This window comes from Lissotriton helveticus, chromosome 2_2 (assembly GCF_964261635.1).
Source record: "Lissotriton helveticus chromosome 2_2, aLisHel1.1, whole genome shotgun sequence".
Classification (NCBI taxonomy): domain Eukaryota; kingdom Metazoa; phylum Chordata; class Amphibia; order Caudata; family Salamandridae; genus Lissotriton; species Lissotriton helveticus.
Window position 1 is genome coordinate 44,030,320 of NC_136060.1, and position 19,567 is coordinate 44,049,886.

Sequence of the window (19,567 nt, forward strand, 5' to 3'; positions counted from 1 at the left end):
AGCGTTAAACGCTTTTATCATGCGCAATAGTGAGAGGTAGTACTTCCTGTTCAATATACAGGCGCATGCGTGCTATGTGCGCGTTTACACGTAAGTGAGCCAGGTGACGCTCGTTAGCCAATCAGAGGGACTATTTAAGGAAACTCTCCCTGCCGATCGAGTACCTCCCCCTGGGTACCGACGGACAGGTGAGTCCTTACATCGTTTGAGTATGTTTGTTGGCTATCTTTTATACTACCATATACCTTATAGGTTTCCATAGCTGAGTAGTGAGGATTGCATTATTTTGATTTAACTATACACACAAAACTGTTATTTTTTTATAACAATGGGCACCTTATATTTGAGACAATTCAATAGGCTCCGTTTATGTTTATTTACATTTTGGTTTGTGTATATGAAGGTCTTTGGTCTTTTAATTTTTTGACTTTGTTTTTAACTGAGACTTTTTCAAACATCAAAATTGGGCCTGCATCAGAGTTCCATGGTCTGTTTTCAGTTGTGTCAACATCAAGGTTTTTATAATATATTAGGGAGGTGGGCACACAAGGATTTCATTCCTGCGTGTTCTCTTGTACCCTTTAAGAGAGTGGGGCCTCAGTTACCGAGCAGTTGCAGGGTGAGGTGAGGCGTACCCCCACATAAAGATGGGTGAGTACATTTAGAATTAACATAATACATCTTTTTAGCATACTATATGCTTGGCCACTAAATGGGCATTTATCACTGCTGTGATTTTTGCACAATAGTAACATAATGAGACAGAGATTTGGATGAATAAAGTGCACTAGAGTATAATACTAATTATTTTATATAATTTGTTGCTGTAGGAAAGCAACTGCACCTCCAGTAAAATGGAAACCTTTGAACATCCGTGCTAATCAGGACCTGGTAGGGTGTATCGTAACTATGATTTTTCAAGTTTCTGAATTAATGTTTTTTGTTATTCACACTATTTTTGTAGCACTTTTGCTGTAGCGTATATGATTCTTGGTCCTGACGAAAGCCAGGTTATTGTCACCAATGAGGCTGAAACATGTCGACCTCTGTCCTATTGCTATAAGATAGTTAATTATTCAAACTATCAGCTCATTATTTTAATCTTGACACTTGGATAATCTTCATTAAAAAAAAATCTGTGTGTCCCAGTAGTCATTTTTAATTCTCACATTTTTCTTTTGCACTGCAATTTATCAGCACCACTGATTGAGATCCCACTTCGGTTGGGCCGACCATCAGTTTTGAATTAAGTGCAGTTGAGTTACCCCTAGCTAGGGGTGGACTGCACTGGATTCATATGACCGTTCCCAGATGACGATGCTCCGCCAGTGTGGTGGGCTGATGGGATTCATCTCAATATGGTGAGGCTGAATTTGTATTGCTCTTAGTTCCTACGATTTTCTATACAGGTTTTCTGTCTCTATACGGTTTGACTGGTAGTCTCCTCTTTTGTTGTTTTGGATTGTAATTGGGGATTGGAGACCACTGGATCAGTAAAAATTATTTCCCCAGGACCCTCTTTTGTAAATATGTGTTTTAATGTCCTATTTCCACATCGCATGGGATTTGAGATTGTTTGCTTTGGCCTTCCATTCCGACTGAAAACATATTTCAATAAGCTAAGCAGACTCACAGCGCTATTGTTTCAACAAGAAGTTGCTCTCACATCGGCTCGGGAGACCTTCGAATTGTAGGTGGCAAAAACAGCAAACGAGATTCACTCGCTGCTAAACACAAATTTCCCACTCCATTTTGTAGAATTAATAAACCAAATATTTATTGCGTCTAATGCAGAGGGCCTTGCTCATTTTTTTAAACTTGTGGGAGCCAGCCTTTTTTCTTCCTTTCAGACTATTTTTTGAAGTAATTCTTGCCTTTATTCATTCTATTTTTTCTAGCACCTTCCGAGGGTTTCACCCGGTGCTCCTTTTGGGATGCAGCATGCTGGTTCTCCTATTATTGCTTTGCAATGGATGCCCAATCTGTGGAGCTGCCAAACCCGGTCCAGTTGCAACTGTACAGTGATAAAATGTGTCAGCTTTTTGGTTCTATGCCAGTGGAGTCTTTTGCCATCGACTACTGGCTGACCTTCTATTATGCTTACTTCACCTGCATGCAACCTGTGTTTCACTGCCTCCGGTGCCCTTTCAATAATCCACTGATAAACAAAACAATGTGCACGTGCTGCTATAAATTCTTATTGTCTGAGCCCTTTTGGCTAAAACATCTGACTTTAAACCAATGTTTCTTGTGCAAATAATCACTTTTTATTTTGCTTTTCTTTGAGTCTATTATTCAATTTAGACTTTTTTTGGAAAACTACTTAAACCAACATTATCGTTTTTAGACCTTATGTACAACGCAAAAAACATATATTTACAATATTGTATAACAACTTTTCACCATTCAAACAACATGCTTCCTTCATTCATCCAATACACTATATACAACACTTAAAAAACAAACAAACGACGAAGAAAATATATTGCTTATTTTCGGTTGAAACAAATGAAATGTTACAAAAAAGCCATATAACAATTATATACAATTATATACAATGATAGTAATTTGTACAAGTTTTCTCGCTTTTGGCTTTTGCAGTCTACGCGTTTCGAACTCGTGTTTCTAGCGAGTTCTCATCAGGACCGTAGTCTGTTGAAGAGAAATGATATTGGTTTTAAATATGTTCTTTCTAATGGGCTGCCCTCACCTCTACTACAAGCCCCCTACTCTTACCTCTCTGTGTTCATGAGACCAAAATGAACTAATATGCCACTACTAGGACCATAATGCACCAATTTCAACTTCAGCAAAGGATCTAGAACAACCTTTGACGTGCACCCTCTAGCTGTTGTCAGAATAATTTACAGAATAACCCACCAGTATCTTGGAGATAGTGATCAACACACCGCAAATATGAGAATGCGATATAATTGCAAGTAGGGCTACAACAAGGCTTTTGAACACATTGCCGCCCTGCGCAACAAACCCAACTACATTGGAGCTCTAATGGACCATCTGTTTAATTGTAGACCCGGATTTACGTTCCGTTCGCAAAGACATATTAGAGGCAGACCAAACTACACACCCCATGATCCTTTGCAGACCCGGAAGCGCGCAGACTGAGCTAACCGCAGAGAAACGGGTGAGAAGGCACAACGCACCCGCCTCGTCCGACTGAGGTAAGAATCTTTCCGTAAAAACCCTGAAACTGCCAATATACCGCCACACATGTAAGCATACTCAGTAACCGGCGCCTATTCTCTCGCATAGGAGGACGAAGGCGCAGAATCCAATCGGTCCGCCAAGTCAGCTCCCTTCATATAGGTAAGCCCAGCCCCTGAGCAAACCACCTTGAAACCATGATAACAAACCAGACAGCACAGTAACTCGCCCCTGTTCTGTTTCAGAGGAGCGAATCCAGTCAACAAACCAGTACAACACACAAGAAAGGGGTCCGCAGAACAAGTAAGGCACATTCGAATGTTGATTGAATGGGTATTCTGATATTCACATGCATAGAAGGCTAAGTATACCTAAATATCTTTCAGGTCCTTTTTTCACGACGGGAACGCTTGATCCCAGTTTGGTCTCATGAACACAGAGAGGTAAGAGTAGGGGGCTTGTAGTAGAGGTGAGGGCAGCCCATTAGAAAGAACATATTTAAAACCAATATCATTTCTCTTCAACAGACTACGGTCCTGATGAGAACTCGCTAGAAACACGAGTTCGAAACGCGTAGACTGCAAAAGCCAAAAGCGAGAAAACTTGTACAAATTACTATCATTGTATATAATTGTATATAATTGTTATATGGCTTTTTTGTAACATTTCATTTGTTTCAACCGAAAATAAGCAATATATTTTCTTCGTCGTTTGTTTGTTTTTTAAGTGTTGTATATAGTGTATTGGATGAATGAAGGAAGCATGTTGTTTGAATGGTGAAAAGTTGTTATACAATATTGTAAATATATGTTTTTTGCGTTGTACATAAGGTCTAAAAACGATAATGTTGGTTTAAGTAGTTTTCCAAAAAAAGTCTAAATTGAATAATAGACTCAAAGAAAAGCAAAATAAAAAGTGATTATTTGCACAAGAAACATTGGTTTAAAGTCAGATGTTTTAGCCAAAAGGGCTCAGACAATAAGAATTTATAGCAGCACGTGCACATTGTTTTGTTTATCAGTAGCTTGTGGCAAGCTGTGCTGTTGGGTGCCCAGACCCAGTGGTGATACTACTTTCAATAATCCATGCATGTCTGCCTGTCCAATACCACACACACTGCCCTGGATTATGATCTGCTAATGGGTCCATTGAAGGCCCATGACCAAGTTTGTGGCAGGGGAAGGAGTTTGGTGTGTGATCCATCCACTCGTTCCAACGGCAGACTTGGGTACCTATGCTCTTGCGCAGCACCTCATAGATCGCAGTTTCATCATTGTTAATGCAGGTTGCCATGAGATTTTCCCAACAGCTTCTGGATATGAGGAGCATGTGTGCTTGTTCGACCTGCTCAACTCGATGGCATACATTTTTACAATGGAAGGAACAGACAACATTCTAGAGTGCATGGCATTCCGCTTTTCCCGCAACATTTTTGAATTTGAAGACTATGAGCGATTAGAAATTTTTGAGCGCCCAATAGGCAGAAATGTGGAATATTATACGATGGCAGTAAAAAAACTAATAAAAAAATATAAAAAATCTATATGACATGATTTGGCCTTCAACAAGGACGCTTTCCCTCTACTTACCTATGATTTATGATTTTTTACATATGACTAATGCCCTGGCCAAGGGGAGGGTGTCACATGGCCAATTGGTCCATTGTCGTTTTTCACTAACTGAGCACGTTGCAGCTTGCCTCCTGCTTTGCGCACGTTACTTAATTTTTTTCAATAATTTCAATGACTGCTTTCACATGAGAACTCGTCGCTGTGTTCACGCTCTGCATGTTCCTAGGATTTTGACTGAACATTATGTGCAAGGTCGAACAACAATGCCCCTTGGTATTTTGTTATGGCCGGTCCTTAGCCCTTAGACAAAACATACTGATGCAGCTGTTGTTTAGAAGGCGTACTTGGATTTTTAGTGGGGTGCACGGATAGGTGACAGACACTTGGAGAGGGACCTTTCCAGGAGAAGAGCACCCATGATGTAGATCTATCATCTATAGGCTAAGGTAAGGGGTCTGCTGACAAAGCCCAGAGATCTTCTATCATATAAAAAATACTTCTTCTCAGCAAGGGGATGGAGGTTAGGCACTTTTGTCCTTTCTCCATTGTCTTTTTATGATGACATCTACCTTCATGATTTATGGACCGATTGCTATGCTGACAATATTTGTACTATGCATTTTCCTGCTTGTTGTGGCATGTATACTGCATGTTAGGGCATGTTAGTTCTAATAAATATTTTAAACAGTTTTGTGTCCCCATCAGATCTTTTTGTGGATGAGTACAAGAGAGCGAGTGAAAAGGTGTGTCTTGTCACTGCAATTCCTGAGAGATCTGGGAGTGTTGTGTTCTGGGGTGTATAATCATTTGTTTCTATGTGAGGGAGTAGGGGAGCATAAGTGACAATAAAGCTAGGTGTTCCTGGGTTTGTGTGTACTAAGGTGGTGGGAAGACTCAGTCCCTATACACCATGGTCAGATTTCCTGCGCATAGTTCTGTATTTGTGCAGAATCCCTGCAACAGAAAGATGGTGGTTCTCATGCTTAATCCAGAGGGAATTCCACCCTTTCTCTGCTTTTATTGGGAGTGAACTTAAGATTGTTGTCACATAGGTTGATCCAGTCCAAGACCTGATCCAAATCTTCTTCTTTGCCTTGCCACACAAAGAAGATATATCAATATAGCAATACTACTGTTGTATATTTTTAAAGAAAGGTGCAATCTCATTATGGATAAACTGCATCTCAAAATTGCCCATATACAAATTAGCTATGCTTGGGGCCCAGGTGGCTCCCATACTCATTCCTTTTATTTGCTTGTATAATACACTGCCAAATTCAAAGAAATTCTCATTGAGAACAATTTCCAGATATTGGATTAGGAACTCGCAAGTTTGCTCTATTCCTGCTCCAACCAGGACATTTTGTACCACTTCTAGGACCTGTTGTTGAGGCATGTGGTATAAAGGGCCTCTATGTCCATCATAACTAATATATCTCTTGCTGAATGGAATTCCCTCTATTTTCAATATAAGATGACCTGTATCCCTAATATAAGAGGAAAATAGACTAACTGTGGGCTTCAAGCAGTTTGTGCTGGACTGTTCCCATGAGGCACAGGGTCAAGACAGATTTAAATATAGCAGGGTCTGAACTGAGGTGGCGAAGTGAGCTAAAGAACGATGATGGATTCATCCCAGATCTGTGACTGGGGGTGAGTGTTTTGAAAAGTTTCAGCACTCCGTCCATCATCTCTTTGTGTTTGCTTTGTTCGCCCTAGGTTGGCAGGGTATGCCCAGACCTTGGTCCCTTGCTCACTTTGCCACTGGATTCAAGCTAGCCTGGCTGAAGAGGGGTGATAGCCCGAAACTGGCCCCAGGATGGTTGTTTCCGGTTCAGGGAAGACCTGGCTTGGCAATTCGGGCTGAACTGTTCCCATGAGGCACAGGGTCAAGACTGATTTGCATATAGCTGGGTCTGAACTATGGTGGGGAAGTGAGCTAAAGAACGATGATGGATTCAACCCAGGTCTGTGACTGGGGGTGAGAGTTTGAAAAGTTTCAGCACTCCATCCATCGGTGAGGAGGAAGGAGTTGACTTGCTAGAACAGCTTATCAACAACTTCTTTTCATGACTGTAAGTATGCACTGTGATGTCTTTCCTATTCCGCTGTGTATATTGTTGTGTAGCTGTGTGGACTATGTATATGTATAAACTACAGTGTAGGATAAGTGTGCCAATGTTTATGCAGGACAGATTCGACATATGGTCATAGTTACATGCACACTGTCTCATTCATGCCTAACCAGTGTTATCAACAACATTGTTCTGGTTGAATTTTAGGTTTGCTCTTACTTGTGAGACATGATTTGCCCTTACTTATCTTATTTCAATTTTGTTGTTTCAGTTCACTTGGCCATGTCATCATCTGAGGGGACTTTCTGAGTTGTGCCATCACCAAGCATATGATACTGTGTCTTAATGCAACCTCGACATGGAATGATCATGGGAATGTCTAACACAGACTTTGAGGTTACATAACTGTTATGACACCTGCTTGCAATTGTAGGAATTTAAGTTGCTAGAGCACCAATGGACTTGTATCCCATTGTGTTTACTTTGTTTTGCAAACAGTGTACCATCAAGTGCTCAAAAGCAATATGGTTGTGGGGATAGACCATGGTAGTTCCCATTCATATCAACTAGATGGTAAAGGTTTGGTAAAAATGATGTAGCTGTAGATGTGTGTCCTCATTCTATGTCACAGTGAAAGTGCCACATGACTGACATATGCTTGTAACCTAGCTAAAGATGCAGCCCAACTGCTTGTAATAGTACCTGTTTGCAGTGGCCAGTAGTACAGTCCTGTGTGTTTTTATTTTGTCCACTGATTATGTATTTCATTTATGGTGTTTGTGATCTGCTACCAGGTGTTGACAGCAAATAAGATTTGTGTTTCACATTGAAGTTTTCATTGTCTGATGTAGCTCCTCCAAATATTTTGTCTAGTTGTTTGAACACAACAAACTAATGAGGTGGAATACACTGTTGAGTGGGATGTAAACTTGTGATGATTATTCGTACAAGTGACTAAAGTTTGTATGATACACTGAATCTGTATGACTATCTTGTGGTGTCATGATTGATTGACTTTTTTGGCACTTAAAGTACAATTTACATGTACCTGTTGAACTAGGTTGATTACTCTTTCATCAGAGTGCTCACATGAGACTCACAACAATTTTGAGACAAATATCAAAGGCACAACATGAGTTGCTACTGATGTACAAAGGGTATTTTATTTATAAAACATGGTGGAGATGTGAAGACACACTTTATGGATTGGTGAAAATAAAACAAAAATAAAATAGAGAATTTGACAGTGTGTTGGTTGAAATCTAAAAAGTCATAGCCACAGTTATCAGAGTCCAAAGTCCAACAGTGTATTTCCATCTGATGTGGAACAGTTTGTATGCATAGTCAAAAAAGTGAATGGGTAGCGCACACAGAAGGATGTCAGGTGCACCTTTTTTAACTGCCTGGGGCTTGTATGTTGCCATCCAACCCTCCCTTGTCTTTCTTTGGATGACCCACCCTACATTTGGGGAGGGGGACAACAACTGCAGGCTCTTGGGGTACTGAGTATTCTCAACCAGACTCAGCGTCCCTCCCTATGGCTTGTGCTGAAGTTGAAGGTACATATGGAGACATCACAGGGAGGGGCACTTGTGTGTGCAAAGGCCTGGCATGGGGTAGAACTGATCTTCCTCAGCGCCACTATGACCTTGTTCATTTGCTCATTGAACCGCTTGAGTCTTCAGTCTTGGGACTCCAACAGTTGTTTAATATTCCAGAGGTGTTCTGAAACCTGGCCCATTGCTCCCTGGTACCCCTCATAGGCAATGAGTAGCCAGGAGAGGTTGGCTGGGCCATCAGTGGCACCAGCTGATTGGCAGCGGGGATCCATACGCCCCCTCCCACTACCTCTACCCCCACAGGCTGGTATGGTTTAGGCCTGCACAGTCAAAGCAGATCCTCCTTCCTCATTGACTGAGTTTCTGTCCGTAAACTCCAGAGTGGACTGTGCAGCCATGATGGTGGTGTTGCCCATGGTTGATGGTGCATCTGTTGTAGTAGGGGTCAGCTGGGTGTTGGTAGTTGAGGTCGTAGTTGTTGACGTAGATCCTGCTGGACATGCTGGTGCTGTCTGCTGAGCCAAACCTGATGGGCCAGGTTCCTCCTCCTCATCCAAGGGTAAGCACAAGTCTTCTTCGCTGGGGAGCTCATCCAAGGTTGGATGCTGGACAGGACTTTTTTCTTCTCTCTGCATTGAAGTGTTCCCAGATTGCCCTGTTGGTATAGATATGACACAGTCAATTATGTGATGACACATCATACCTTAACCGGTACACATTGATAATAATGCCTGGATGCCTAAACAGTTTTAGATGGCTGATTTGTCACCTCTCCACATGATGTTAGCCTTTATTTGGCATTGACAATACAACCTGATCCTGGTGTGGATTACGGTCTTGCTCCACATCTCTGCTGATATGGTATTGTTCTCAAATTGGATTGTAAGATGTCTACTGACATTGACTTGTACCTGACACTCTGTAGATGGCACTTGAGAATTCATGAGGTCCAAATCTACATGGATTGCATAACATACATACTCTATTGTTATTGTATTTGTTATTTGTGTGTGTGCTGGGCATGGTCTATGTCTCACCAGACACATTGAAGTAACAGCCTAACACTGAGCAGTTTGTGTATATTCCCATATAATTTAGTCATGCTGCGAGTGATGGTCTCATTCTTTTCTACTAAAGAGACTGTGGTACCTCAGCCTGAGTCAGCATCCATGTATGTGCATAGGTGTGTGCATGCACAGCTCAGTGAATTTTAAATTATACTCCATAGTGAGATAGGAGGTAAATGGTTTTGGAGGTACATCACAGATGACTGTGAGCTTGTAATGGAAGGCCTGCTGGGATGTGTGGTCTGTGCAGTGGGCCCTCCTCCCAGCCAGCCCTCCTGGGCCTATTGCTTCCTGCCAGTGAAGGTGAGTGTAGTGGCAAGATGGTTGACTGAGAACAATGGAGTTTGGAGTGGATGGCCTGCTGGGATGTGTGGTCTTTTCTAACACTCCTTCCGACCCCCCCCCACTTGACCAACAACTTCCTGTCAATAAGGGTTTGTTTAGTAGCAAGATGGCTGACAGAGGGCAATGGAGTTTAGAGTGAATAGTCTGCTGGGATGGGTAGACACTGCAGTTTATGTTTATGTTTTTGGCAATTTTTATAGTGCGCAACTACCCGGGGGTGTCTCGGTGCTCACTGAACAGAACGATGGCTATGGCAGATTTTAATGTGGGAATAGCCAGGTTTTTAATTTCTTCCTGAAGCTAAGGAGCGTTGAGGCCGTTTTAATGGAGAGGGGGAGTGCGTTCCAAAGTCTGGCTGTGGAAATCACGAAGCATCTGTCACCCCAGTTGGCCTTTTTAGTTCGTTGGACTTTGAGCAGATGAGCTGAGGAGGAACAAAGCATTCTTAGACTTTCTAGCGGGCAGAGGGCGTCCTTGAGAAACTGTGGGCCTGAGTTGTTGATTGCTTTATAGGCAATACACAATGCCTTGAATTTTGTACGGCTCCTAATAGGGAGCCAGTGAAGCTGTTGGATATAAGGGGAGATGGAGGTGAACTTGGGAATGGCCAGTAGGATTCTGGCTGAGGCATTCTGTACTAGCTGAAGCCTATTAAGAACTTTTTCCTGAGCATTAAGAAGGAGGGCGTTACAGTAGTCTGTTTTGACGAAGACAAGAGTGCTGATTAGGGTTTTACCGGCTGAAGTGGGAAGGTAGGGAAGAAGTTTTTTGATTTTCTTCAAAGTGAAGAAGGAAGTGGAAACTACGGAGTTGACATGATGGTGAAAGGTCAGTCTGTCGTCGTATATGACTCCAAGGTTACGAACCTTGGTGACAGGTTCTGGTGGAGGTCCCATCTCAATGGGCCACCATCGAGGGGACCAGGTAGGTTCCAGTTTCCCGAATGTCATAACCTCTGTCTTGTCAGAGTTTAATTTTAGACAGTTTGATGACATCCAGGAACTGATGGCAAGCATTCCCTTTTGAAAGTTTGCTGCGACTGTCGCTCCATCGTTGTGTACGGATAGGACCAATTGGGTGTCGTCGGCATAGGTCGTGAGAGCAATGCCGTAGAACTTAATCACCCTCGCTAAGTCCGAAACATATATGTTAAACAGGGTCGGACTTAGCGAGGAGCCCTGTGGTACTCCGCAAGGAAGGGAGAAGGTATGGGAGGTGAAAGGGCCCATTTTTACTTCCTGTGAGCGGTTGGCCAGGAAGGAAGCGAGAAGTTCTTTGGCCTTGTTCTGAATGCCTATTGCTGAGACATGGTCGATCAGGGTGGCATGATCGACCGTGTCGAATGCTGCAGAAAGATCTAGCAGTATTAATACTGCCGCTCCTCCTTTGTCCAATGTCATTCTTAATTCGTCTGCCGCTTTTATTAAAGCAGTTTCGGTTCCATGTCCCTGTCTAAACCCAAATTGGGTCTTGTCCAATAGATTGTTTTCATCTATGAATTTAGAAAGTTGTATATTCATTGCTTTTTCAAATACTTTTGCTGGGAAGGGAAGACATGCGATGGGTCTGTAACTAGATGGGAAGAAGGGATCGAGAGTAGGTTTTTTCAGGAGTGGCTTAATGATGGCCTTTTTCCAAACTGAGGGATATGAGCCGGTAGTGAACATAGCATTGCAAATGTTCATCAAAGCGGGGGAAATGGCTTCTGGGATGAGGTTGAGAATGGACGGAGGGCAAGGATCTAGGGGAGATCCTGATTTAGTGCTGGAGATTAAACGGAGGACTTGTTCCTCAGTGACTGCTTTGAAGGCAGAGAAGGAAGGAGCGTTGATAGATGATGGTTGATTGGTTATGGTAGTTGAAGGAGATTTGTGGAGGAAGGCTGAGAAGATAAAGTGACTTTGTTCTTAAAGAAATTTGTAAGGGAGTTGCAGAAGGATTGAGATGTGTCAGAGCGGGGGGCAGAGGGGTTTAAGAGATGATTGACCACTTGATTAATTTGGGAGGTGTAATAAATAGTTTTTTCAGACGTGATGAGGTCTTTATATTTGGAGAGGGCGCTTTTGTATGAGAATTTGTCAGTGGGGTTGTAGTAACGGCGCCAGTGTCTTTCCAAATTTCTGCAGTGTTGTCTCTGAAGATGTAGGGATTCCGAGAACCATGGGGCAGAAGGAGACTTTCTATTATGTTGGGAAGTTTTTAAGGGTGCTAGATTAGAACAAGCCATGTCCAAGCTGTTGAGGTAATTACTGGAAGCAAGTGACCGATTTGGTTCCGTAGTGATGATGCTCTCGGTCAGCATAGAGGCAAGATGAGAAGTATCGATGTTTTTCTAGTCTCTTGGGGAGATAGGAGAGGATGATCCGATTAGAGATGGTGGGGATTTGATTTTTATGAAGAAGCAGACTGCTAAGTGGTCAGTCCAAATAAGAGGGATCACATCTGAAATCAGAATGTAAGGGTTGTTGGTGAATATCCCATCTAGGATGTGGCCTGCCTTGTGTGTGGGCTGAGAGACAATTTGATGAAATCCGGCTGCTGATAGATCATTAATTAGAGCGATAGTATCATTGTCGCATGGGGATTCTAGGTGGAAATTGTAGTCTCCTAATATGGTATATTGTGGAGCTCCAGCTGTAACTTCGATTAAGTTGTTAAGGTTGTTAAGGAATTTAGATCTGGACCCAGGCGGGCGGTAGAGCAGCGTGCCTGCGAATGACTGGTTGCCAGAGAGGCTGATGGAAAAGGAAAAGGCTTCACAGTCATTGTATTTAAGATCGGTGATTTTGACTTTGAAACGGTTCCTATAGATGATGGCTAGACCGCCACCCTTTCTTTTAATTCTGTCCAGTCTGTGCACGCAATAATCTTCGGGGAGGGCTGCCTTGAAATCCGGGCCGGAGGAGTCGTCACCCCAGGTCTCGGTGATAAACAAGAAGTCGAGATTATGCGACACAATGAACTCTAAGATTTCAGTTTAATGTTTTGGGAGGGAGTGTACATTGATGAGTGCTGCTAAGACCTGTAGGGGGTGTTAGCGGGGGGGTATGGGTGATGCATGTAGGGCATTTGTGAGGACCTACCATGGGGTCCGTGTATAACAAATGTGGTACAGAATGTGAAAGGTTCGCCAGAGGGTTAAGTTTTTGGAGTTGCGAGGAAGTGTATTTGATCAAGGTAGGGGCTGAAAAGGTCCGTGGTGAAAAAGGGCCAGGGGGGTGGCCCTGGGCCCGGTCTCGGTGCGGACGAGCGCAGACAAGCTTGCCCTAGGCGCGCCTGCTGCGCTCGTCCGCTGCGCTTCCGGTAGGTGCACATGCTTTATGGGCGGGGGGAGGGTATTGGAAGGGGGCGTGGTCAGCAATAGTGGGCGTGTCCTGGGGAGTTCCAGGAAATGGCGGCAAGAACGAAACACTAACCCGCGGCAGCGATAAATCCGCTGTGCAGGGATGCCTGTGACTGAATGTTAGAAGCGGCTGTCTCTAGTTGGCAGAGGTATACACTTCTGACAAATAGGGACACACCTTTTCTAGTCAGGGCAAGGAGATCACACACTTAGATAACCCCTGCTCACCCCCTTGGTAGCTTGGCAAAGCAGACAGGCTTATCTCAGAGGCAGTGCGTTAAGCATTTATGACCACATACAGTAATAAAGTGAATACACTACAAATGGACACGACACAGTAGTATTATAAAAATAAGTATTTTTATATAAGGTTTAGCACAAGACCAAATAACGACAAAAATATACCACAGTCTTAATAAATACTCTTGGAAGGAAAAATAATAGTTCAAGCACGGTTTCTTCTTAGCACAAAGTCTTTAGTATCAAAAGCAACTCTTCTTCTCTAAAACACAGTTCTTGGCAACAATGTAACCCACACGGGAGTCACACGACGTCGAGGCAAAGTTAATCCAAAGGTTCGGCGTCGACCGCGAGGAGCGCTACGTCGAGCCCGGAGTCGCACTGACCCCAACAACACAGTACCTTGGAAAAGTGAAGCACTCGATGATCAGCGGCGTCGAGATGTCCGGCGTCGCGTCTTCGGCGTCGATCGGGCCTCGGAGTCGGGGCGATCTGCAGCGGCGTCGACCGAAGTCAGGCGGGAGCAGCGCTCACGGGATGAAGCAGGATACGGCGTCGTCGATGTCGATGTTGCAAGAGTGAGCAGCGCTCACGGCGTCGAGAGGGCTCGAAGTCGATGCGGTCAGCAGCGGTGCAGACACGGGGTCACTTGGAGCTGGAGCCGAACTCACTACTCACTGGCGTTGCTGCTGGCGTCGATCGGGCCCGGCGGCCGGCGTCGAGGAAGCGGGACACTGGAGCCGTTACTCATGATGTCGAGCTGGATTCGGCGGCGTCCGTCGGCGTCGAGATTGCTGGATTCTTTCAGAGGTGCTGGATTCACAAACTCCAGCAAATAGCACTTTAAGCAGATGAAGTCCTTTAGCCCTGTGACTTCAACAGGAGACTGGCACTCTTCCAGCCCTTGGAGATTTTCTCAGCAAAGAGTGAGAGTACACACAAAGTTCCTCTCTCCTGGTTCCTTGGCAAAAATAAAGAAGCAATGCAGGATTCCCCCAACAAACAGCACTCTGGCAGAAGGGGTAGGCAGTCCTTAGATCAGCAGGCTTCTTGTCCTTGGTTCAGGTTTCCTTGTCAGAAGTGATCTGATTTCTTGGTTCAGGGGTCCTTCTCTTATACCCCTTTTTGGCTTTGATCCCTTTGTCCATGCAGGGGAATTTCCCCCCATCCTGGGTTTGTTGTGGGTGTTGCCAGGCCAGAGCACCTGGCCTATTCACTGGGCAGGGCAGAGTCCTCAGCCGCTCAGCAGGAGCGGAGCCAGCATTGTTACTGGCAGGGGCAGGGCCATCAGCTGCCCGGCAGGAGGCGGGCCAGGAAAGTCCCAGGCAAGCACAGAGTCATCAGTCGCCTGGCAGGGGGGCGGAGCCAACATTGTATCAGGCAGGGCAGGCTATCAAGAGCTACTCTCCCCTACTCTCAATGCAAATGCCCCACTCATCCCACACTGACTCATTCAGACTCTCTGGAGCCACCCAGCTCCTGTCACACACACACCAGAACCAGCAGAGACCGGTAGACAGTTAGACAAGAAAATAGCTACTTTCTAAAAGTGCTATTTTCAAACACAGAGTCCAAAAACCATCCACACAAACGGATGCGTTATTAAACCCTGAGTTCAGGGATACCAAACTCGACATTGCACCATGCTCCCCGAGCCCGCTAGGATTATAGCATTAATAATCCTGGCAGCCCATTCTAACTGATGGAGAGCAGGTTACCTTACAATAGTGAAAGACGACTATGGCTGTAATTCACTATTAGGACATGCCAACCTTGTCAGGCTTGTCCTACCTTATGCTTACAATGCACCCTGCCCGTGGGCCTACTATAGGGGTGACTAACATGAAGTTAAGGGAAGGTTTAGGGACTGGCAAGTAGGTGTACTTGCGCAGTCCTCGTGACAGTCAGACTGCACGTGGTCTGGCAATGGCAGACCTTCAGACATACTTTTACTAGGCCGCTCTTGTGGGTGGCACAACATGTGCTGCAAGCCCACTAGCAGCATTTGTATTTACAAGCCCTGGCACTCCTGGTGCACTCTACTAGGGACTGACAGTAAACCAAATAAGCCAAACATGGAAGTCAATCAATACAGCAATTTCACATAGGGAGCACTTGCACTGTGGCACTGATCAGCAGTGGCACAGTGCCCAAAGCATATACCAGCAAAAACATCGTAAACAGAGGAGGCAAACAGAAAAAATGGAGGAGAGACTCATGCCAATGATGCCAGGTCTAACACGTGTCCCCTCCAGCTGAAATGTGGGGAGAACTACCCTTACCCTAGGGAGTCCTCATCACTAAGGCGGAAAAATCTGGACAGACCATCAGCATTGGCGTGATCTGTGCCAGGGCGGTGTTCCACCGTGAAGTCCATCCCCTGTAGGGAAATGGACCACCTCAACAGCTTTGGATTCTCACCCCTCATCTGCATCAACCATCTGAGGGGCCTGTGGTCTGTCTGCACCCGGAAGTGAGTTCCAAACAGGTAGGGTCTTAGCTTCTTTAGCGCCCAGACCACAGCAAATGCTTCTCTCTCTATCGCACTCCACCTCTGTTCCCTGGGAAGTAACCTCCTGCTGATGAAGGCTACAGGTAAGTCTCGGCCCTCTTCATTCACCTGAGCTAGAACAGCCCCCACGCCATGCTCTGAAGCGTCCGTCTGAACAACAAATTCTTTAGAAAAGTCGGGTGCCTGGAGGATGGGTGCTGTGCACATTGCAGTTTTCAGGGTGTCAAAGGCCGTCTGACAGGCGTCAGTCCAGTTCACAAGTCGCGGCTGCTTCCTGGAAGTCAGCGAAGTCAAGGGGTGCACAATGTTACCATAATCCTTGACAAACCTCCTGTAGTAACCCGTGAGACCCAGGAAGGCTCTCACCTGAGTCTGGGTTTTGGGCGGTGCCCATGCCAGGATGGTATCAATCTTGGGTTGTAGGGGGGCCACCTTGCCGCTCCCTACTTGGTGCCCCAAGTACACCACTGAACCCTGCCCAATCTGGCACTTACTGGCTTTGATTGTGAGGCCTGCTCTGCGCAGGGCCAACAACACTTCCTGGAGGTGGCACAAGTGTTCCTCCCAGCTGGCGCTGAACACTGCGATGTCGTCTAGGTAGGCGGCACTGAAATCCTCCAGTCCAGCCAAGACCTGGTTGACCAACCTCTGGAAGGTGGCAGGGGCATTCTTCATCCCAAAGGGCATAACCCGGAACTGGTAGTGCCCATCTGGTGTGGAGAATGCTGACCTCTCTTTTGCCCCATCGGTCAAGGCGATCTGCCAGTACCCAGACGTTAGATCAAACGTACTAAGGTACTGGGCAGCCCCTAACCGATCGATGAGCTCATCAGCTCTGGGGATGGGGTGCGCGTCAGTCTTGGTGACTGAATTGAGTCCTCGGTAATCCACACAGAACCGAAGTTCCGGTGAAGCACCAGGCGCTGCAGCCTTTGGAACCAAGACCACGGGGCTGGCCCAAGGACTGCTAGAGGACTCAACCACCCCTAGGGCAAACATCTTGGAGACCTCCTCCTTGATGTATGCTCTGACCTTGTCAGTCACTCTGTAAGCCTTGTGCTTGACAGGAGTGCTGTCCCCGGTGTCTACATCATGGACACACCACTGAGTAACACCAGGAATCAAGGAAAACAGATCAGGGAATTGCCCCAACAAATGGCGACAATCCTGCTGCTGTTCAGGGGTCAGTGTGTCAGAGAGGACAACACCATCCACTGACCCATCTTGCTCTTTTGCATACAGGAGGTCAGGAAGAGGCTCACTCTCCTCCTCTATTCCAGCATCTGTAGCTAGGAGCATGCCCACTTCGGACCTTTCTAAGTGGGGCTTCAAACGGTTGACATGCAGGACCCGCAAGGGGTTCCTGGGAGACTTTAAATCCACCAGGTAGGTGACATCGCTCTTCTTCTCCACAACCTCGAATGGTCCAGTCCACCTGTCCTTGAGCGCACAAGGTTCCACAGGGGACATGACCCAAACTTTCTGTCCAGGCTGAAGCTCTACCAGAGTGGCCCTCTGGTCGTACCACCGCTTCATCTCCTCCTGGCTGGCCTCCAGATTTGCCTGAGCAAGATCCCTGAAGCGCCTAGTCTGGTTCCTAAAGGCCAGCATGTAACTGTATACATCCTGGGGAGGTTTCCTGGGAGATTGCTCCCAGCCTTCTTTGACCAGACTTAAAGGTCCTCTTACCGGGTGACCATACAAAAGCTCAAAGGGGCTGAACCCTAGAGACTTCTGTGGCACCTCACGGTAAGCAAACAACAGGCATGGCAAGAGGACGTCCCATTTACGCCTCATTGGTTCTTCAAGACCCATGATCATGCCTTTAAGGGTACGGTTGAATCTTTCAACCAACCCATTACCTTGAGGGTGGTAAGGAGTGGTGAACTTATAAGTTACCCCACACTCCTTCCACAGAGACTTCATATAGTTGGAAATGAAGTTGGTGCCCCGGTCTGACACCACCTCTCTGGGGAACCCCATTCGGGAGAAAACACCCATCAGCGCCCGTCCCACCACGGGGGCAGTCACTGTTCTGAGAGGGATGGCTTCCGGGTACCGTGTGGCATGGTCCACCAAGACCAGGATGAACCTGTTGCCCAGGGCTGTCTTGGGGTCCAGTGGCCCAACAATGTCAATCCCCACCCGGTCAAAGGGGGTACTGACCACGGGAAAAGGTTGGAGGGGAGCCTTCTGCTTCCGCCCGCTCTTCCCACTTGCCTGGCAAGTCTGACAGGTCTTGCACTGGATGTCTACATCCCTCCGCATCTGAGGCCAATAGAAATGGGTGACAAGCCTGTCATAGGTCTTGTCCTGCCCCAGATGTCCAGCTAAAGGAACGTCATGAGCCAAACCCAGTAGGAAGGCTCTGAAGCGCTGGGGTACCACCAGCACACGGGCTGACCCAGGCTCAGCAGCCTTAGGCTCGCTATACAGGAGGTCGTTCTCCCAGTACACAAAATGTGACCCTGACTGATCACCTGAGGTTTGGGCTGAGGCCTGCTGCCTCATACCCACAAGAGAAGGGCACACTTTCTGTTCTGCACAGAATTCCTCCCTGGAGGGACCACCATCCTGCTGCCAATGGGTCAGCTCGGGCAGGTCTCCCAGTTCGGCAACTTGTTCACCTGTGGGTTCCAGGGCATCCCCCTCGAGGTCTGCCTCCTCCTGGACCACGGGAACTACGGGGGACGGTTTCCCGCGCCCCCTGCCTCTTCTCTTCACAGCTGGGTCCTGGGCCATACTTTCAGGCTCCAGAACCCCATCAACACCCTTACTTGCTGTCATGGATCGAGTGGTTGCACACACCCACTCTGGCACACCCAACATTTTCAAATGTGTCTCCCTCTCCACCTTAGCCCAAGGGGAGTCTTCTAAATCGTTGCCCAGGAGACAATCAACAGGCATGGCGGGCCTCACAGCAACCTGAAGAGTACCTGAAACTCCCCCCCATTCAAAGGAAACTTGAGCTACCTCACACTCTTTCTGGGAGTTGTCAGCAGCTATCACAGGGTAGAATGCGTGGGGAACAACCTGCTCTCTGGACACCAAGTGACACTTGACAGCTGTCACACTCGCTCCGGTGTCTCTGAGAGCTTCCACTCTATGGCCATTAATGGTCACCCACTGCCTATATTTCTTAGTGTTACTAGGCAGAGGGGGTGGAGGGACCAATTCCATGTCTCCTAGAGAGACCAGGGACATCTCCGCGGGACCCTCCCCACCATGGGCAACCATCTCCTCCCCTCCCAGAGCTACACTAGCCAACTGACGGGGTGGTGCACTGGGTAGTGCACCAGACTTCTTCAAGGGACACTGAGGGTCATAAAAACGGTGTCCTACCTGCTTACAAACGAAGCAGGTCAGGGGGCCCCTATGACCAGGTTTACCTGGCGGGGCCTCTGATTTCTTCACAGGGGGAGGCTGGGAACCTTTCCCTTGGTTCCCTTGGGGATTACTTTGGGGCCCTTTCTGGGACTCCTTCTGTTTACCCTTGTCCCCCCCACTCTTCTGCTGGGGACCCTGCCCACCTTTGGCTGAGTCTCCCACTGGACCCTTGTGGACCCTGGTACTGACCCAGCGGTCCGCCTCTTCAGCAAGTTTTCTAGGGTTAGATATCTTGCTATCAATAAGGTGCTGGCGCAGCTCTGGAAAACAGTTATTAGACAAGTGCTCCCAAGCAAACAAATC